Source organism: Ursus arctos, chromosome X (genome assembly GCF_023065955.2).
Source record: "Ursus arctos isolate Adak ecotype North America chromosome X, UrsArc2.0, whole genome shotgun sequence".
In the NCBI taxonomy this organism is placed as follows: domain Eukaryota; kingdom Metazoa; phylum Chordata; class Mammalia; order Carnivora; family Ursidae; genus Ursus; species Ursus arctos.
In genome coordinates this window covers 14,059,610-14,080,388 of record NC_079873.1, presented here as the reverse complement: position 1 = coordinate 14,080,388, position 20,779 = coordinate 14,059,610, and positions in this window count along the sequence as shown.

Here is a 20,779-nt window from a genome sequence, read left to right as displayed (position 1 = left end):
GGAGAGAAGCAGGCTCCCCACTGAGCAGGGAGCCCGATGCGGGGCTTGATCCCAGGACCTGAGCCGAAGGCAGTTGCTTAACTAACTGAGCCACCCAGGCGCCCCTTTTTCCTTTTTATTGCTGAATATGTTCTGTTGTTTGCCTGCACCCCATTTCATCTGTCCATTCATGAGTCGGTAGGCATTTGGGTTGTTTCCGCATTTTGGCCATTGTGGGTAATGCTTTATGAACATCTCCATGCACAAGGTGTGCATGGAGATGTTCGTATGTGAGAACATATGTTTTCAGTTCCCTTGAGTGAATTTCTATGGGAGTGGAATTGTTGGGTTGTGGGGTAAATTTAGATTTCAAGTTTGAAGAAATTGCTGAACTGTTTTATACCTTGGCTGTACGATTTTACAATGTACCAGCAATGTAATCAAGGCTTCAGTTTTTCCACATCCTTATCATTGTTTGATATTGTCTGTTTTTTTTTATTATAGCCATTTTAGTAGGCGTGAAATGGTGTCTCATTGTGGAGTTGATTTGTATTTTCCTGGTGACTAATCACGTTGAGCATTTTTTCATGTGCTTATTGGCCATTCATATATCCTCTTTGTGAAAATGTCTATTCGTATCTCTAGAATTTTTGTGTTTAAAGGTAGATATGAAATGGCTAACACCTCACCCTGTCCCTGGGCACCCAGACAGGAGGACTCTTTCCACAGTGAGTCTGGATCCCTCGGATCGATGGTAGGCTGGGGTTTCCGGGACACTAGCTGTTGTATCAGTCACTTAAAACCATTTCACCTAAGGATTAGGGAGCATTTCTGTAAACTGCTGAACTAGAAGAATAGTGTGTTGATTAAAATATATCCTTGATTTGTTTTCTGTAAATTATATTTTTCCTTTTTTTTTTTCTTGAAGCAAGTTAACCTTCTGTGGAAAAAAAATCACCAAGCTAATCTTGGATTTATTTAGCTGTTATTAAGATATGTGCATATTTTAGAAGATGGAGATTTCAATTGTTTTCTATTTATACCTTGTTTTCCTTTACATTGTGAATACCCACATCACCAAGTGAATTGGCACATTCCAAGCAATATTCATCTGTGTGAATCTGATTAACAAACGATGCCACTAAGAAGGGCCCTGCCACTTTCTTGGATAAGGAGTATAGATGGCACATAGTAAGAATACCTTGCTGACTAGCAAGTAGCATAAGATCATTAGTGGGATGGCATATAGAGCAAATGGCCTTAGGGATAATGGAGAAAGGGTGATGAATGGGAGCCAACATATGTCCTAGGGCTTTGAAGTATGGCCCTAATATACTCAGTAGGAAAGGCTATATTACTGAAAAGTCCAAACCGTTCCCCAGTGCTTGTGGAGAACCACTGCAGAGTTTATACCTGAGGTGGACTCTAAGGTCTGATGGCCAGGCCTTCCAGAATGGCCTGTAGCATGTTCTAGAAATGTTGCTCCCAAATCTGGCTAGCTCAGGGGCTCAGAATGTGGTAGGGAGGAGAAACTATGGTTCCAGGAACTATTGATACCAGGAAAATGCAGAGTGCCGCTATTATTTGTGTCAAAGCTACCTTTAGTAGCCAACAGTGGCCACTGGTCAGCAGGAGGATGCTAGAAAGAGCCATAGGAATAGGCTGAGAAGGGCTGGAAGATTTTTTCCTTATTCTAGGCATCTTACCCCAAAGGTGTTGAGGAATATCATTCAATGGGCCACAAAGGAGAGGACCCCAGCCACTAGGGATTTCTACATAACTTGGTTTATTCATTTTTAAAATGAACATAGTAATAATTATGTAGTAGAGTTGATATGAGATAAAATGTATGCATCATGCCAGCAGAAAGTAGGTAGTCAGTAAACAGAGGCTGTTATTATGCTGGGTTCATATGTGTTGAGTGTTTCGCTTGTGCGCGAGACAGTGCATATAGCTGTAATTTCTTCATCTGTTGATTGCTTCGTTGATTGAGTCATTCCTTCAAGCCACATTTTTTTAACCTTCTATGGAGCATTTGTTGTTCTGGGTGCAGAGAATGCAGATGTATAAAACAGGGCCTCTATCCCCAAGTTGTTAAAAATCTAGTTGGGAAGTTAATTCCAGAAGAGTGTGTCAATGACAATGACAAAAGATTCAATAAGGTACCATTGGAGGACAGAAAAGGAAGTGATTCATTGTGCCTGGGAAAAAGGAAGGAGGAAGAGTCTTGGAAGGTGTTCCAGAAGAGGTAGTATTTGAGCTGAGCTTTGAAGGATGAAATAAAAGCTCATAAGGTAGAGATGGCAGGGGGAGCATTTCCAGAAGCCCAAGTAGGAAACAGCAAGGACCTAGTCACAAGGTTATGATGTGTTCGGAGAACTTTAAGTATCCTAGTGACTACAGTGTGGCTGTGGTATTAGGTGGTAGCAGGGTTGAGGGGATATGGACTGGAAGTATACTTCAGGGTGAGGTTTCAAAAGGCTGTAAATGGCATTTTAAGTACTTCAAGCTAAACATTGCAAGCAAAAAGAAAACAGAATGGGTTCTGGCAGGATGGAGTGACTATTTTCCTAAATTAATGAATTTTTTCAACTTGCTGGGTACATGTCAACTAGTAAACATAACCCAGTTGGTCTAGTCTCTTTAGAAAAATGACTTATGGAAGGAGAAATCCAAAATTCAGTAGGAAAGCTGGTAGATCACCTGACCTCTGACCATTGATTAAAAAAAATTCCATTACGATAAAAACCATTATAAAGACTGCCTGATACACAGCTATTTCTCCCTCTATGCAGATGGCTTAGAAACATGGTATTCTTTTTATCTGGTCACAATAACTTATATGCAATGGCTAACCCAGTGCAATAAATTCCATCTTTGTTCCCTGCGCACATAACGGTCCCCTTTTACAGGGAAAGCAACTGCTGTTGGACCACAGGCAGGAAGAGGAGGCTGAGTTGAACTGTAGCTGAACTCCGTCTAGTTTTTCTCTTCAACTATCAATCCCCAGCTATTCCTTGACTCCCTTTCCCATCTCCCCCACAAACATTCTAATCCCTTGATCCAGAAAGGTCATTGAGACTCCCAAACCACCCACCCAACTTTCCAAAAAAACACTAACCCCAAATATATGGAGCTCAAAGAGGAACCCCTGCTGATTTCCAAATAAGGTGCATTCTTGGCATCTGAAGATTCAACAACTGCCATTCCAACTCTTTGTGAGTGACCCTGACCGTCATTTCTGTTTTTGGTGGGGTGTAAGTTTCAAGAGGCAGCAAGCCTCTTACTGAGGGAAGTCCAACCAGTTGCCAGCATCCGCATCTGAAGGTGGCTTTGTTTTCTCTGCCTGTCGCATACACGTTCTTGCTCAGGAAGTTACGTTTTACTGCATTTGATACGGGATGCTATGTTCTGTGGATATTAACCAGTTTGAGAATTCAAGAAGGTCTTATGGTTAATATCTTTGGAATATTAAAGACATTTTCTGCTCCTCAACACTTGCCGATACTGCATGGGGATGTGGTTGTTAGGTGTATGCACGTGCGTGTCTTTTTGTTTTTATAATATTTTTTTATTATGTTATGTTAGTCACCGTACAGTATATCCTTAGTTTTTGATGTAATGTCCCATGATTCATTATTTGCGTATATTTGGAAAAAAGTTTAAACCTACATAAAAATGGTAAAAACAGTATAATGAATTTCCATAAATTGTCACCTAGATTTACTTGCCATTTCTCAGTAGATAAGACAATAAAGCCAAGTAATTGGTGAGACAATCTTAGTAAGGTAACACTAGCTACTCTCTGGCTACTCTAACAGACCTCCAAACCTCTCTTTCTCCCCCCCCATATATATACATACACACACACGTATATACACATATATGTATATTTATATATGTCATTTATTTACTGAACCATTTGAGACTAACTTGCAGACATTATGACCCTTTACCTCTAAATATTTCAGTATGTAATGGCATTCTCTTGCAAAACCACAGCGCAATTATCCAATTCAGGAAATTGAGAATTGATACACCACCATTAGCTAGTATAGAGTCCACATTCAAATTTTGCTGATTGTTTCGATACTGTCCTGTTTATTTTTTATTTTTTTTTTAAAGATTTTATTTATTTGACAGAGAGAGACAGCCAGCGTGAGAGAGAACACAAGCAGGGGGAGTGGGAGAGGAAGAAGCAGGCTCCTAGCAGAGAAGCCTGATGTGGGGCTCGATCCCAGAGCACCGGGATCACGCCCTGAGCCGAAGGCAGACGCTTAACGACTGTGCCACCCAGGCGCCCCTGTTTTTTTTTTTTTTTTAAACAGTCGATGTTCCAGTCCAGGATCAAGCATTGCATTCAGTAGTCTTATCTTTAGTCCCCTTTTTTGTCTTTGTGAAGTTTCATGACACTGACTTATTTTGAAGAGTACAGTCCCATTGTTTCATAGAATGGTCCTTCATTTGGATTTGTCTGATACTTCCTCATGATTGGAATCAGGTTATGCATTTTGGGTTAGAATTTTACTTGGATTTTAATTTTTACTCTTGTTAATTAAGAACGTGATTTTCAAACGTTGTAATCATTATCAAAAAAAATTCTCCTGCCACAAAATATCCTAGGCGAGTTCCAAGGAGACTCATTTTAGTGGAATTTTTACCCCTGCCCCTTTATTAGCACAGATTATGAACATCACATCTCAGCTTGCTGATATGGAGTAGAAGTCGATATAGCAAATAGTCCTCCTGGTGGGTCACTTTCTTCCAACATTGCTGGTCTGTCCATGGAGTCTTTGGCTCCAGTATTTTCCTTTCGCCTTACCACACTGTTGTCCCTCAGTAAGCATCTGAAAGTCAGTGACAGAGGGGATGTGCACACACGGAACAGCGTTTACCAGCAAGCAGCTGGCAGTGACTCATATTACTAAATCTTTATTACTTTTACAAAATACACCACGAAATGTAATAAATAATTTACATTAAACTGCACTTATCAAAACACGAAAAGTTCATTTTGTAATACAGCATCATTGACTTGAATCACTGTTAATTCTCAGTTATTCATTAAATGGGCATGGATGGTACCCAATCACTGACACTATTCACAGTTCAAGAGCTTTCACTGATTCAAACATGGGGTGTTGGGCCTCACAAGATGGGATGTGGAAGCAAAATAAACTTAAATGTGTACTTCATTCTTTCTTCTTTCATTCATTCAACAAAATGCTGTTGAGAAGCTACTTCATGTCAAGCTCTGTGCAAAGTGTTTAAGTTTTAGGGATGAAAGACCTATTCCTAATTTAAGTGGTGATACACACACACACACACACACACACACACACACACACACACGCCTATGTATTAAATCCCTGAGATTTTGGTGTCTCTTAGAGTAGCTACTGTTACCTTAACAAATACCCTGCCACGCCAATACCTTTGACTCGTGGTCTCACCTTCTGTCTACCCTTGGGCAAGTCACTTAAGGGCCCAGAGTCTCTATAATCTCCTCTTGTCAATGGGGATAAGATAGGCATTGTAGGCTCCATTTTACAGATAAAGGGATTAAATTGAATTAAATGAGGCAACATTTGCAAAGATATTTTGTAGACAATTATACAGATATAAGGTGGTGCTGTTACTATTGGATCTTGCTCCATTAGGTAGCAACTATAATGCTTTCCGTTCAGGTGCCTCAGTTCCTTCCCTAACCAAGCAACATTTCCTGCCAGGTGTATAGCTCGGGCTCTGGAGCACCTGACTGTTTGGCATATAAATCAGGGCAAAGGAGCATTCAGACCATGCCGACTCCCTCTGACTTGCCAGTCTGCCGACCATGCCTACCTCAGCGGGGCCACTGACTTCCTAGGCGATGTTCTAAAACACAGCTTCCTGACCAACTAATTCCAGCGACCATCCAGGGCCCAATCATAGGTGTCAGAACTGTGAGCTTCCCAAGCCTTTCCTGGATCCCCAAAGGTCTCAAAATAGCAAACATCACATTGAGTGCTCACAATCTACCCTTTCTGAATGCATTACTACAGGTGGTCTTCACAACCACCTAGGGAAGGAGATTCTTTCTCATCGTCATTTTCTAGATGATAAAACTGAGGCTTAGAGAGGCTCATAAATTCACTGGACATTACTCAGTGCAGACAAATTCAAACTCGTGTCTCTAAAAGCCCTACGCTCTTAACCTCCGTGTAGCCACCAGTTAACTGCTTCACAGCCTAGCATCACCCATTTCCTTCTAAGAGTCTCATTGCTGAGAAAGCCAAGACTTCTTGTAGGAGAAAAGGATATTCCTTTTTTAAAGGAGCCAGCAGCAGTCATCCCTTTGGATGTTTCCACTGGACATTAACATTCCTGTACACTTCCTCCAAATTTATTTTTTATTTATCTTATTTATTACACCTTAACTTGCCTGAAGATTTTACTAATGTGAGCTTTTAAATGTTAGAATTCTCTGCGGGAAAATGCACAACAACACTGTAACATCAGTGTTCAGCATCTGAGAGAAAGGGCAGTGGTGGGTAGTCTTCCTACTTGCATGGGGCTGGCTGCCTTCAATGCGTTCAGTGTTGGGCCATGAACCTAAGTTTATCCCAAAGTGCTTGTCATCGTAGTACATAAGGGAATGCCCAGGACATTTTCCATTCTGCTAGTTGTAATTACCTGACAAAAGGCAAAGTCATTGGGTTATTTTGTTTGATATCTGACTGGGACTTGATATTCTGGATTACATGTGTCTATCTGTACTGAATCAACATCCCATGGAATCTTTCTATACTGATTCCCAGCCTTTGCCCCATCTTCTACAGAAGCCGAAACATTTGGTTGCTAAGCAAATATGTCCTGTTTTAAGGAAAGGCAGTATGTGACAATTTGCTCTTATAAAATGGATAAAGTCAGGAATAAGCTAGCTCTTAGTTGAACTCTTGAAATTTCACAATATTTAAGTCCCTCTGAAATTTGGAGGCTGAATCTCATCTTGACATCTTTGCTATCAAAAGTTTCGATTCATGAGTAAGGGGACACTTCCCATGGGACAGTATCACTGACTTCATCATTGAAGTCAAAAGGAAAGCAGTATTTGATTGGCCAATACTGCACAAATATCTTTTCTCATTTCCCAGCCACTTTGCAGGGTAGGCCTTCTTTGTCTTACAGATGAAGAAGCTAAGCTAAGCAGACCTAAATAACTGGCCCAAGACACACAACTAACAAGTGGCAGATCCTAATTCTGAAACCAGACAATCTTGACCTCAGGGCCCATACCCAGTGACCTCTCTGCTTGGAACACGTCTGTTTCCTGAATAAGGAATTCCTGTAATCTAAACATCCATAGGAAGTTGTCATGAAGACTGGGAAGCAAGAAACAGAAGGCCTGCTTTGTCAGAGGCTTTCTGGTCAGTATGTGGTGAGCCTGCCCTCTTCACTGTGCATTCCCTGCGGAAGAACTTCTGCTGACGCCAGAGGCCTCCCCGCCAGGGAATGAAAGAGGACCAAGCAGGGGAGATCTTGGTGAATAGTGGGAAGATGGAGCCAAAGAGACCCATGCACTTCCAATTAAACGACATGCCTTCCATGGCCCACTCATCATCCTGCTCCTTCTCAAAGTGTACCCAGAGAGTTTCAGCTTTGGCAAAGACCTATGAGATTTCATGCTCCTTTTCCCCATGTAATAAGAAAGTCATTTTTGCCTCAAGCTAAGGAAAAAACTGGCATTTTTTACTTTAAAATGTTTGGGTGAGGTTTTTTTTTTTTTTTAATATATTAGATTTATTGTTGCTGTTGTTTAGAAATCTTGTGGACATTTGCAGTTTTTGGTCCTGTTGCTGAGCTTCTCTAGAAACTTCTGTGGAACGAAGGGTTAAAAGCAGAGGCACAAGGTTGGTTCTAAAATTCTAAGTCTGAAGGGTGGGTAGAAGATTTTAAAAACTGTGCTTGCTGCGTTTCAAATGGCGTACAACTTAGTCCTGGCCTGAGTGGAGAGCAGAGGACTGGCAAGGATGCCATCTTGTAAAAACTAGAATAAGATGCCCCATTCTTTGTTCACTGACCAGCCTGGGGAGGTTTTACCCATGTGCACATCTTCCTCTGCTTATTAATTCCTTCTAAAATGAAAGCAGGAAAGAAAGATCCAACCCTTCGTAATCTGAACCATATGGAGAAGAGGCAAAGCAGAGTTTTACCAAGAATTCAGATGTTCAGTATGGTGGTCAGACACCACCTCACAGGCTCCAAGTTCCAAGCGAGCTCTGACAGTTCCCCATTTTCTCTTTCACCATCTTAGTTCTACATCAAAACGCGTTGCGCTTGGCATTTTGCAGCCCACACAATTGCCTCATACAGCCCCACCCTCTAACAGTATCTCCTCTCTGCTCTAAGGGTTGGGGAACTGACCCTAAAGTGATACCCGCCTTTATTTACTTATTTTAATTTTTTTGAAGATTTTATTTTTAGGGAATCTCTACACCCAACGTGGGGCTCGAACTTACAACCCTGAGAACAAGAGTCACATGACCGACTAAGCCACCCAGATGAGATACCTTCTTTAAAAACTGCCCACGCTGTCCTTCTTATCCCAGTCCAATGGGACCTTCTGGTTTTTCCCTCTTCCTCTGAGTTTCTGAGAGTAGAAAATACTCCATTTTCCTCTTTTGTTTTGGTGACTTGAACATCTCAGAGGTTGTTTATGGGAGAGTCATGCATTTCCCCACTCGGTTTCTTACGCATGTTTCCAGATCCTAGGAGGTTTCTTTGGCAGGAGAACATCTGCCCCATTTCCCAAATCTTAGAGCCTTGGGACCTGGATGAAGGGAGTGTCATTCAATCCATCAACAAATATTTATGGGGTGCCCACCACATACTAGGCCCTGGAGATGCAGCGAGGGAAAGACATAGTCCTGCTCTCATGGGGACTTCTCGGGTAAGGGGCAGGCTTTCCACATTCTAGTTTCTTTTGTCAACCCCACCCTAATCCCAGCCCCAGAGGGAACATATGTAGGTGCTGCCAGAGCCTTCCATCCAAACAGCAGCTCTTCATCCACCACCACTAAGCACTTCTGTCACTTTCCCAATGCTCTCCAGCTCACTGCACACCTACTTTTGAGGGTGATCACAAACACCTCCAATTCCTAGAGCCAGGTATCTAAGCATTCTTCCAGCCTCCTTCTTACACATGTAGTTTAACAAGCACATTTTGGCTCTGTCAGATCCACATTCCTGGCAGTTCTCCCCAAGTTTACTACATGAGCCAGATAAGTGACTTCTAGTAAAGGGCAGGTCACTATATACTTAATTTCCACAAAATCTCTCTCCACACATTCTCCTTTGATTTAGGGGTAGACTAGAAAGAAAATAATTATCTTAAATCTTGCTTTATGTGTCACAATATGAAGATTTATCTCAGACACAAGCATGCATTCTTAATTATAATCATAGCATTGATCTGAGCAAGTATAAGATATATGGCCGCAAGTTGCTGGTGGTTTTGCATTACCGTTTTAGTGCAATTAACGTCTACCACTAAAGCACCATCTTACACATAAGACGAAATTAAAAAGAAGCTTTAAATGTTAAATTCTATCCAGGAAATGTTGTTACTATTGCATTTTAAAGATGAGGAGTTAAGGTTTTCATTTTTAATTACATTACTGAGTGATTCTTCTTAAGGGAACCTAATTGTGAAGAATATAAATTGCAATTTTATGGTGAGGGACTAGTAACCCTTTGGGAAGCAAACAAACAAGCAAATTCGAATTCAGCAACATTCAATAGTAAAGTTTAAAATTTCTGTCTGGTTGTAACTCTTTTAAAAAGCCTTTATACAAGAATATTATAATCGATAATTTAATCATTAAGCATTTTTGCTGCAATTCGTGGGAGAGATAAAAAGGCAGAAAGCTTGTCCCAGTTCAAGGTTGCTTCCCTTCCCTTCCTAGGCCTACCTTCTTCCCTGAAGTTTCCCCTCCCCTCTCACAGAGACCCAGTCCTCCTCGAGCCTTCCTTGGAGTGGCTGCTCAGACTGGCACTGTTGCCCTCTCCAGGGCAGTGCCCCGGGATGGCAAATTCACCTTTCCTCTGCTACCATCAGAATTGTTATTCTTTTCTTCCAAGCCACACAGCTGGCTGTTAGGGGAAAGCAGCTGCTTAAACAAAGTCACGCTCCAGTGTTGATGACTAAAAGCACTTAACGCTCCCTGGGGTGTCTGTAGCTTAGACCAGGAGCCTGTCATGGTGGAATTTCAGGTGGTGCGACAGGCTGGGCGGGGGCAGATATAATTTTTGGTGTGTTTTGATGCAGCTCAAATCATACCACATGTAGATGTTAAAGGAGCTTGTATAAAGGATTTCATAAAATGACATGTTTTCTAAGGCCTTTCTTCCTAGGCTTTAAATGGTTAGGAAGGGGTCTTAGAGCTCTCCTGGTCCCAAGAAAGTTTTGTTCAGGGCCACATCCATCTGCCCCTTCTTTGAACTACTGAATGAACTTCAACCATAGATTGCCGCCTTGTAGAGATGTAGAAATGTCTCTTGTGTTGATTTATTGTCACGGACTGGAATCCCAACTTTGGTAGAAATATAGCAAATTTTCAGCATTTGCCAAGGAGGCGTTCCCACGCCTTTCATGTTCTCCATAGAAGAAAGTAAAGCAGAGCTTTCCAGGCGTTAACGCACGTGAGGATAACAGCAGACGTTTTACTATGTTTCCAGCACTGTTCCATGTGCTTCCCGCATACACACAACGAATTCACAAAACTAAAGAAGTGTAAAATACATTTAAATAATTTCACTTTTAAATGATGGTTTTTGGGAGTTTGTAGCATTTATGTTTCCGAAGTTATTAAAGCTTCGAACGGCACTAACACTTTCAGATCATCCTGTGTTAACTCATTTAATCTTAACAACCTTAACCTGTAAGGTAGCTCCTGCAGGTACTCCGTGTCATGGATGAGAAAACAAAGGCACTGGGAGGTTCATTTGCCTAATGTTACATAGGTAGTAAGTAGCACAACTGGGATTATAAACTCAGGCAGTGTAACCCCAGTGTTCCTGCCCTTAGCCACTATGCCATACTGCCTCTTGGCAGTCACTAGGCGACAGCAGAGATGCTGCCATGTCTGATGGACAGCTAGGCTTAGTCACTAGTCAAATGTCTCACTCTTGACACCAGCCTCAAGTGGCCATAATTCAATTTCAGCCCTTAGCAAGATCGCACTTTTCCACACGTCATGGATTGTCAGGGTTCTCGTAAGGATCAAAACCATGAATGATAAATCTAGGACTGCTGCATCCCCTGTGTCCCCTACACTTTTACCTAGCATGAACAACTTACACTTGCCGAATTAAACTACATGGGATTACCAAGACCCTTTGACATTCTGTGGGCAATTTGGACAGGTCTTCCTGTCTTGCCCTCCACTTAATTCCAGACCTGTTGGATGGCCTTGGGATAGCCCCATTTCCTTCCTACATTCTCTTTGTCCTCCAGCTCTTTCCTCCATAAATCTACCACACCTGCCCCAGTCCAGAGAGGGCTACATAATTGCCCCCAAGCCTGCTGCCTTCTCTAATGTTTTAGGGGGGGAGCCAGTTCTGATTAGGCCAGAACTAGACCTGAAGTTGGATTATACCTGTAGAAGGCTGTCAGTCCATCGGCCTCCTCTGACTCCTTCCAGGGACCTCATTTGTTCTTCCCAGACCACCTGTGTCTCCTTTCCCAGACTCACTGGCCTCCAACTGACCTTGGCTGGGGAGCTCTGGTCTCCCCACCCTGTTTTCTTAGCAGTCCCAACCCTCAGGACCCTGGCAAGTGGGAGGCATTAACACCTAAGATCTACAGAGTTGTGTCTGTCTTTCATGACCCACAGACAGAGGGCCCACTTGTTGACCTAACTTTATGACACTGTCCCTGGCACCTGGAGCCCCTGGAGACTGACCTGGTCCCATTAGCCAAGGCTGGATCAACGGTACTTTATTTCTTGCTTGGCATTTCTGAAAACTGAGAGGTTGCTCAGGGATTTCTGAGCCTTGAGTTGATTAGCAGTTAATGATGTGTGTTTTGATGAGAAAATAAAAGATTTTGTTTATCCACTTGAGAGGAGGAAAATTAGCAGTAAAAGGAGAGAAGGAAAAACACAAATTCTCAGCTTTTCAATGGGGTTTTAAGTGGTTTGGGTCTGCTGAGTTCTCAGCCATTTCAAGAAAATTCTCTGTCTGTTGATTTTATGTATTGGCTCTCAGAAAAATTCATGGAGTGTTCGGCTCCACCTACCGCTGTCAGGAGACACACAGAAGGCCAGAAGGGCTGCTGGACAAGTCATTGTACTATTGAGAGAATGCGTGGGTACAACCAAGAGGTGCATTTATACTTCTGCCTGGAACAGGGAGAGAGGAGCCCATAGGAATGAGAGGCAATTTCCAACATTGGGTCTTCCAACCAGAATCATGGTCCACAAGGATGCCCCCAACTGGGTCAACATGAATAGAAACAGTGTTTTCTAAACTCATTCTTGGTCTACCACTTTTGAAATCGTGGGGAACATGTAGAGGGACTCCATAAAACCAGCATGTTGTAATCTAAAAGGGATAGGCTTTGGAGTCAAACTAACCTGGGTTTGAATTTCACTTAGCTATTTCAGATTCCTCAACCTCTTTGAGTGTCAGTTCTCATTTATAAAATGGACCGGTACTATTTGACTTGCAGAGTGGCCATGAAGATTAAACAGTTCAATAAGTGAAATTAATGAGTGCAGATCAGGGTGCCCAGTGAATGTTATTTACCCTTCCCACCACTTCCCTTTTTTCCTATAGAAAGTCTGTACTCTTCACTTTCCAGGCTGCACATGGCCTTTAATGGCTGGCGTTCAAAGCAGATAGACCAAGGTGGTTAATATCTTCTGGGGGTTTGGGTTTAAAAAAAAAAAACTCCTCACCAGGGAAATAGTAACTCATAATCTCCCTTTCAGGCACCCCCTGATCAGATCAACAAAATGTCCTTTATAAAATACTGATGTTGGAATTTGACAGGTGGCTTGGGCCAATGAACTCACTTGGTTGGGGTTAGTCAGTCAAAGCCTTGATTTCCGTACAGGCCAGTAGAAGCAATGTTCTTTGATGTTAGGTAGTGCTGCTCAGGCCAGTTTAGCCAGTCACATCACAATGAGTATTTATGGTTACAAGTAGGCGTAGATGAGAGTCTGGGGGTCTTTTTCTATCACTATTCCTAAAATGATAACTCGAAGTGCATATTAATGGCCAGCAGCATTGTCTTTGCTTGGCAAGAACAGTCCATGTGGTAGGAAGTAACTGTGGGTGAGCCTCTGCTCTGAAGATTTCACTGATGCTCATGGGTAGTCCTAAGTCTGAGAGTGAGTGAGAACATTAGAACACCTCACCATCTCACCTATTCTAGAACGGTCTCCTTTCACTGAACTCCCTTTGCCTCTGGGATTGTAAGAGACAAATTGTGACTTGGGTCATCTGGGAAGGAGTTATCAAGGGGGCAGCTTGTAAGTGAGGTTACACACTATAAAGATATTCCCACTGTCCAGTGGAAGATACTCCAAGATCATAGACACATTTAACAGAAGATCAGAAAAGAAAGCCCGAGACTTTAGTCTACGTGTTCTGTATTTCGAATTCTTCTTTATTTCTGCCCTTTGGAACACATCAAAATTGTGTTCTTTCCAATTGGAGGGAATTTTTTGGGGGGAGTTTTTCATTCAATGTAAGGGGCTTATCAGAATTTCCTTTTCATTCTGGCACCAATTTAATTCTGTAGGGTTATTTTAATGGAGGAGTTTATTTCCCAGTTAAGCAACAATTTTCAGAAACATCTCTGGGTTTCAGGTAGATTTATTATGCCCAGAAAAAGCCAAGAGCCATTCAAAGCAGCTGGTTATGAATTCCTCATGAGATGGGCGATAGTTCATAACTGAGAATGGCAATTTTTTTAAATGTGAAGAAATGCACCTTGGAATTGCTCCAAGTCCTAGAAGGGTAAAAGAATATTCAAGTTTTACCATGTAAGGATGGTGGTGGTAATGCAGGTGAGGGGGTTGTCACCTGCAAACCAAAGGACATAAGCTAATTGAGAAGTCATTTGGGCATGTGGCTGAGGTCAAAACCACATGGGGAAACTCAATGGGATGTTTTATTTCTTTTGGGGGGAGAAAAGGACAAGAAGATTCTCCAGTAAAAGCTAAGCCCCTCCACATTCCCTAAAAGCTTAGAAATATCTTCTTTAAACAATCCCAAGCCAGGAAATAGAACAACAGACATTCCTGGTATCCAAAGGCCTGGCCCTTGGATTTGTCCGGTGAGATAATTGCCTCCTGCACACAACTGTGTGAACTGATATTCCTGCAGCATGTTTGACCTTTCCACAGTCTTCTTTCTACAGCCTCTTTGGACAACTACTGGTGTGGTTCTTTAGAAACTGCCTGAAAGGCAAGATCCACCAATGGGTGCTAAAATTAGTGGGCAAACATTTGAGGAAAAACAGGCTCCCTTTCTGAAGGTATTTATTAATTACAGAGGGGAAAACAATGTGGAGCATCATAACAGAAACACCTTAACTGATCGATCAAGGTTAACATCACTAATAATCAGGCACATCAACATCATGCACCCTGTCATATGCCCTGAGAAGGGTGCATTATCGCTTCTATTGTATTCTTGCCTAAAGTGCGTAACTTCAGTCTAATTATGAGAAAATATCAGACAAACCCAAATTGAGGGACATTCTACAAGATAACTGACTAGTACTCTTCAAAAGTGTCAAGGTCAGAAAAGACAAGGAAAGATGGAGGAATGTCACAGACTGAAATTGCCCAAGGAGGAGTAGATTCTAGAACAAGAAAAAGACGTTAAGTGAACAGACTGGTGAAGTCTCAATAAGGTCTGTAGTTGAGTTAGTAGTACTGTGCTAAAAGGGATGCTTGGATCACTCAGTTGGTTGGGTGTCCGAGTCTTGGTTTCGGCTTTGGTCATGGTCTCGGGGTTGTGGGATTGAGCCCCACATGGAGCCCCGAGTCAGGCTCCATGCTCCACGCAGAGTCTGCTTGAGATTCTCTCCCTTTGCCCCTCCCCCCCCACTTGTGCACTGTCTCTCTCCCTAAAGTAAATAAATTAAAATAATAAAAAAATAATAAAATAAATAAAAATAAAATAATAGTACCGTGCTGATGTTACTTTTCTGGTCTTGGTGGCTGTACTGTGTTATGGAAGATGCTAACATTAGGGAAAACTGGGTGAAGGGTACACGTGAATTCTCTGTACGATATTTGCAACTTTCCTGTAAGTCTAAACTTGTTTCAGAATAAAAGGTTAAAAGATAAGTTTCCTGGAAAAAGCCCCAGCAACCACCAGCAGCATAATATTGCCCTACCAAGTACCTCAATGCCTCAGCGAACCAGATGGGGGTGCATAATTATCTTCCTCCACATCGTGTTTAATTTCTACAAGTTCTAACTTGTGCTGCTCATCTCAGTCCCGTGGGTAGCCTAGGAAAATGATATTTCATGTTTCAAGACTAAAAGGATAAAATCAAGAAGAACCTCTCCAATTTGGTTTCACAAGCTTTATTACTTGTGAGAAATGCGTCTGTGAACAGGGAAATGCCAATGATGTAAAAAGATATATTTTTTGAAGGCTGAAACATGGAAGAGAGATTTTAAGGCATGAGGACTGCCAATTATTTGATTTTTTTCCTTAAAAGCTGTGTACTTCTTTGGAGTCAGAATCCAATTGTTTCAAGTCTTTATTAATCAGTGACACCATTCATCAAATGGACACATTGGCATAATGAGCTCTCATAAATACAGTGTTTGTGATCTTTCTTGGATTATTAGATGAGGAATGGGGGGTGGAAAGAGTAATATCGCGTGGTCCCCCATCTACTTAGTCTAAAACAGACTTACATATGCCACACCAAATTAACATCCTGTCATCTTTTCTGTTTCATCTCTCTCTCTTCTCTATTTCTCTGTCTCACTTCGTCTCTCTCTCTCTTGAATGTATAATGAACGAACCAAGGGTACCCCCAGGCCCTTAATTGAGGCAGTTCAGGTCAAATCATGATTGTTAGTGGAAAGAAACCAAATCATTTGTCACAGAGCTTAATTTCGCCTGCACTGCCTGATTTCCTGCTGTTATTGTACTTACAGTAGATGATAAAAGCAGTTGCTACAGCCTCTTCACAGGAAAACAAATCCCAGCTGCAATCTGAATCAAAGCACCTGGGGCTGTGGATCAGCTGGGATCGAACAGCTCTTTTTCTAGCTTTGGTTGCTCCTCAGATTGATTGAAATGAACTACACCATTTTTGAATGGAAGTTAACTCCTGCATTTCCAAGTACTGTCTTTGGTCTCAAATGAGTGAGCACTCAGGGTCACTCCTGAGAAAATATGGAGGTCTCAGAGCCTTTTTCTCATTATGCTACCTCAAGACTTCCAGACTTGCCCCAGGTTTCTAATTGCAGTTCATCAGCTTGGAACCCCCATGTGCTAAAATGGAAAGTGATGGTGTACACATTGAAAATTGGAGGTGTTCATCAAGAGACCAGGAGAACAGGTCCTTCCTGTGGGGAAAAAACAAAGCATTTGATTGAGACTTTGTGAAAATGACAGTTCCCTGGAATCCCATGACTTCCACACTGTCTCCAGTTTTCACCCTGTTGACTAACAGCCTGTTGACTACAGAAGTAGTGCTAGTTTTGACACCTGTCTTACAGATGGAGAAATAGGCATGTCTTTGGTCATAAAGGTGGTTTAGAGATAACATGATAGCTGGAGGTCATTATCAGCTTTCTGGCCAGCTACCTCCACCCCCAAGATAACCACATGGGGCTCCCTTGGGGCCACTCTGTAATGCGCATCAGCAAGAGAGTAATCTTCCCTTTCTGGAGTCCAATCCCGGTCATGGCTCAGTCCAGGTTGTGGTGTGTAAGTAGAGTGTGTGTGTATCCTGTGTTTATGTGTGAGTGGGGGCGGGGTATTGTTCATCATGGGAGAGGATAGAGCCTTAGAAGAGAGATTGAGGGATGCTAGGCATCCTCCTGAGATGACCCAGTTATAACTTCTGAAACCATTGCCTTTGAAGATTTTTCATCTAGGTCAGAGATTTTGAAGTCTGGCTAAATATCTGAGTCACCTGGAGAAGCTTTAGAAAATGCAGATTCTGGGGTTCCATCCTAATCTTACTGAAGCAGAACTTTTAGGGGAAGGGCCAAGGAAAAAGTCTCTCCTCAGAGCCCAGCAGGTAGCTTAGACTAAGATCCAGGTTTGGGAACCACTGCTTTTGACCATTACTAACCAATCATTATCCCTTGACTTTATGGGATACCAGGAATAAGTAATGATAACTTAAAGTGTATCAAGCACTTACTATATGCACAGTGCTAAGAGCTTTACATGTATAATCTGATTTAGTCCTCACAACAGCCCCATGAGGAAGGTACTATTATCATCATTTAAGAAGGAAATATTTTGAGGAAACTGAAGTTCAGAGAAATTAGGTAACTTGCCTGAGATTTCAGTTTGTAAGGGAAGGAACCAGGATTCACATACGAATGGTCTGACTTACGAGTCTAGGTTCTTACAACTAGGCCATAATGCTTTGGGATGCTGAGTATTCTCTTAGATAGTTTTGACCCCAGGATGTAGAGAGTGGAGGAGGGAAATAACTACTTCAAAAAAAGAATGAAGCACAGTGTGTATGTGTATGCCTGTGCGTGCTTGCACACATGAGTGTTAGCAATGTGGGAAGCAGATGGAGAACTAAAGAAACTGGTAGATGGGTGAGCCTGAGGAAAGAGCGTGATGGGATTCCAAAACAAGAATGAATTTTGGAACCAAAGACTTAAGCGTGAATCGCAGCTCTGCCATTTGTTAACTATATGACTTTAGGCAGGTCATTTAACCTCAGGACTTTGGTTTCCCTATCAATCAGTAAAAATAATAATACCTGGGGCGCCTGGGTGGCACAGCGGTTAAGCGTCTGGCTTTGGCTCAGGGCGTGATCCCGGCGTTATGGGATCGAGCCCCACATCAGGCTCCTCCGCTAGGAGCCTGCTTCTTCCTCTCCCACTCCCCCTGCTTGTGTTCCCTCTCTCGCTGGCTGTCTCTATCTCTGTCAAATAAATAAATAAAATCTTTAAAAAATAATAATACCTATATTGCAGGTTTATAGATTACAGATAAGGTTTATAAACTGATCTGTGCAGAGTAGACCCTCAGTTACGGTAGTCATTATTAGATGTTAGTATACTGCAAAGGAGAAGGTCAAGAATCATCAAAGGACTGATGTCCTAACCCCAAATCAAAACTTATTATCAGAAATAATGACTGAAGACATAATTCCAAGTGGGGAGAAAAAGCTCAGAACAAAATTCTTTTAGAAAACTGCCTGGGATGGGGTGCCTGGGTGGCTCAGTCGTTAAGCGTCTGCTTCGGCTCAGGGCGTGATCCCAGAGTCCTGGGATCGAGCCCCACATCGGGCTCCTCCTCTGGGAGCCTGCTTCTTCCTCTCCCACTCCCCCTGCTTGTGTTCCCTCTCTCGCTGGCTGTCTCTCTGTCTGTCAAATAAATAAATAAAATCTTAAAAAAAAAAAAAAAGAAAAGAAAACTGCCTGGGAGACATTGCATCTTTAGATGTGAAAAAAAGTGATCTAAAACACAGTTGTTTTCTGACCCATATGAAGAATTATAGGAAAACTAGGGGGCTGATAAAGTCCTGAAGAGTGGATTTAAGTGCTTCCATGTACCAAGATGGTCATAATGGGTTAGTTGATTTTCTCCCCTCTTAGCATCCTGTTCTCAAAGGCAGCCTTGTGTTTTCAAACAGGATAATGCTGGTTCTAACCTAGGGGCACAAGGGAAGAGACCTCAGGGAAGAACAAATTCTTCCCTAAGATGAAGATTGTATATAGCCCAGTGTGTCCATTGGCTGGACATGGTCTTTGGAATTTTGCTGTTGGGTTTGGACCCTGAATTTCAAAATGGTGGTAGAAGATAGCAAGACATTTAGAAGTTTTCTACAAAAGCAAGGAGGAAGGCACTACAGCCAAAAGATGACTAAGAGGGAAAAATAATAGTCCTCCATCATAGGAAGAATATAATGGTCCCAGGGAGAGTAATTAGATAACATAAAAAGGATTCTTGAGAAGGAAAATTCAGACTCTCAGGAACATTTTCTGCGTGTCAGGACTTGTGAAATAATGTTCCAAGAGAAGAGGCAGAAACTGTCTTCAGTGAATCATGGAAAGTCAAGTGAAAATTGAACATGATCAAACACTCCAGCTGGGCATCTCCAATCTAGTTCTTGAAGATGCATTTGACAAGACTTAGATTTAAGAAAGATTTTGAACTATAGCCATGAGAATGAGCAAGCTGTTGCTGCATGGAAAACACGGATAAATCTCACTTATGGAAAACATAGAAATCTCATTAAGTAAAATGTTACGTGGAAGAGCTAGACACAAAGAGGCATATGGCATGATTTTATTAATTTAAAAGCCCAGAAGAGGTAAAATTAAAATATGTGTTAAAAGTCAGGTATTACCATTATCTTTGGGGTGTAGTGATTGGGAGGAGACACAGAGAAGTTTCAAGGGTGCTGGTCATGTTCTGTTTCTTGATCTGGGTGCTAGTTACATGGATGTGTTCAGTTTATGAATATCCATTGATTTGTATACTCATGATTTGAGCACTTTTCTGTATGTATGTTATAAGAAAAAGCTATTAAAGGTTTTTTTTCTATAAACAGATCGGTTTTTTAAAGAGAAACCCCAAATATCCAACTTCAGAGTTTATTTCTAATTGCTTCGCCCACGAAAATTTTATCTTTTCCTGAACTGCAAATTCTTCAACTTTATATGCTGGTCAGAATGATCCTAATATATGTCAGTTTGGATCTTCTGAGAAGCATATGCTAAGATGGGATTAGATGTGCCAGAGATTTATCTGAAGAAATTTATTTGAGAGGTAAAGGGGAAGGAAAGATGGAAAGAGCTTTTAGGCCAAAATACAGATTTAACACCTTTGTAAGGAGGGAGGAGAGGACAGAAGATTGAGTAGGAAGACCTTCAGACCATAGCGTGGTCCTAAGAAAATCTTGGCCAGTTTGATGGGATGTCTTGGTCACAAACTGCTCAGTAGAGGAATATTGCACTAGGCAGAAATAGTGCTTTTCTAGTATCCTTGCCCTGCTCAGTCTTGGCTGGGTGCAGCCCAGAGGATGTGTGGCCTTGGCTTAAATGCTATGGTGAATTTGGAGGTGCACAATTCGAGGCTGTCAGTCAAACATACTCCCAGCAAGCAGGCCTCTTGAAGGAAAATCTGGGCCAGTGCATGTCCATGCCCACCATACCTAGGTATGCGGTGATGATGCTCATGAGGTAGGAGTTGGCTACAACTTGCTCCACGTACAGAAGTTAGCTAGCATGCTTTAGAACTCGAGATGAATGTGCTCCATCTTATTTCCCTACTGCTTAATAGTAAGAAAAGACAGAAAAGCAGAATGTGCCAAATACCACATAAATGTAGTTGTTTCTAAATAGAGTGTTTTTCAAAGCTTGCTGAGAAATGAAGAGAGCTTCTTAAAATCAAATGCTTCTCATGTTCTATTTAAGCCTACTTTCTAGAGAATATTGCTTAAGCTACTTAAAGAAAAATGACTCTTGTTATATTCTGCCAATGTCGTGGCACAAGATAATGTGTGTTGTGATCCTGGGGTTTTGACTCCTCTTTCATTGATTTAACTGCCCAAATTCTCAAGAATGAGAAGCTGGTGGTT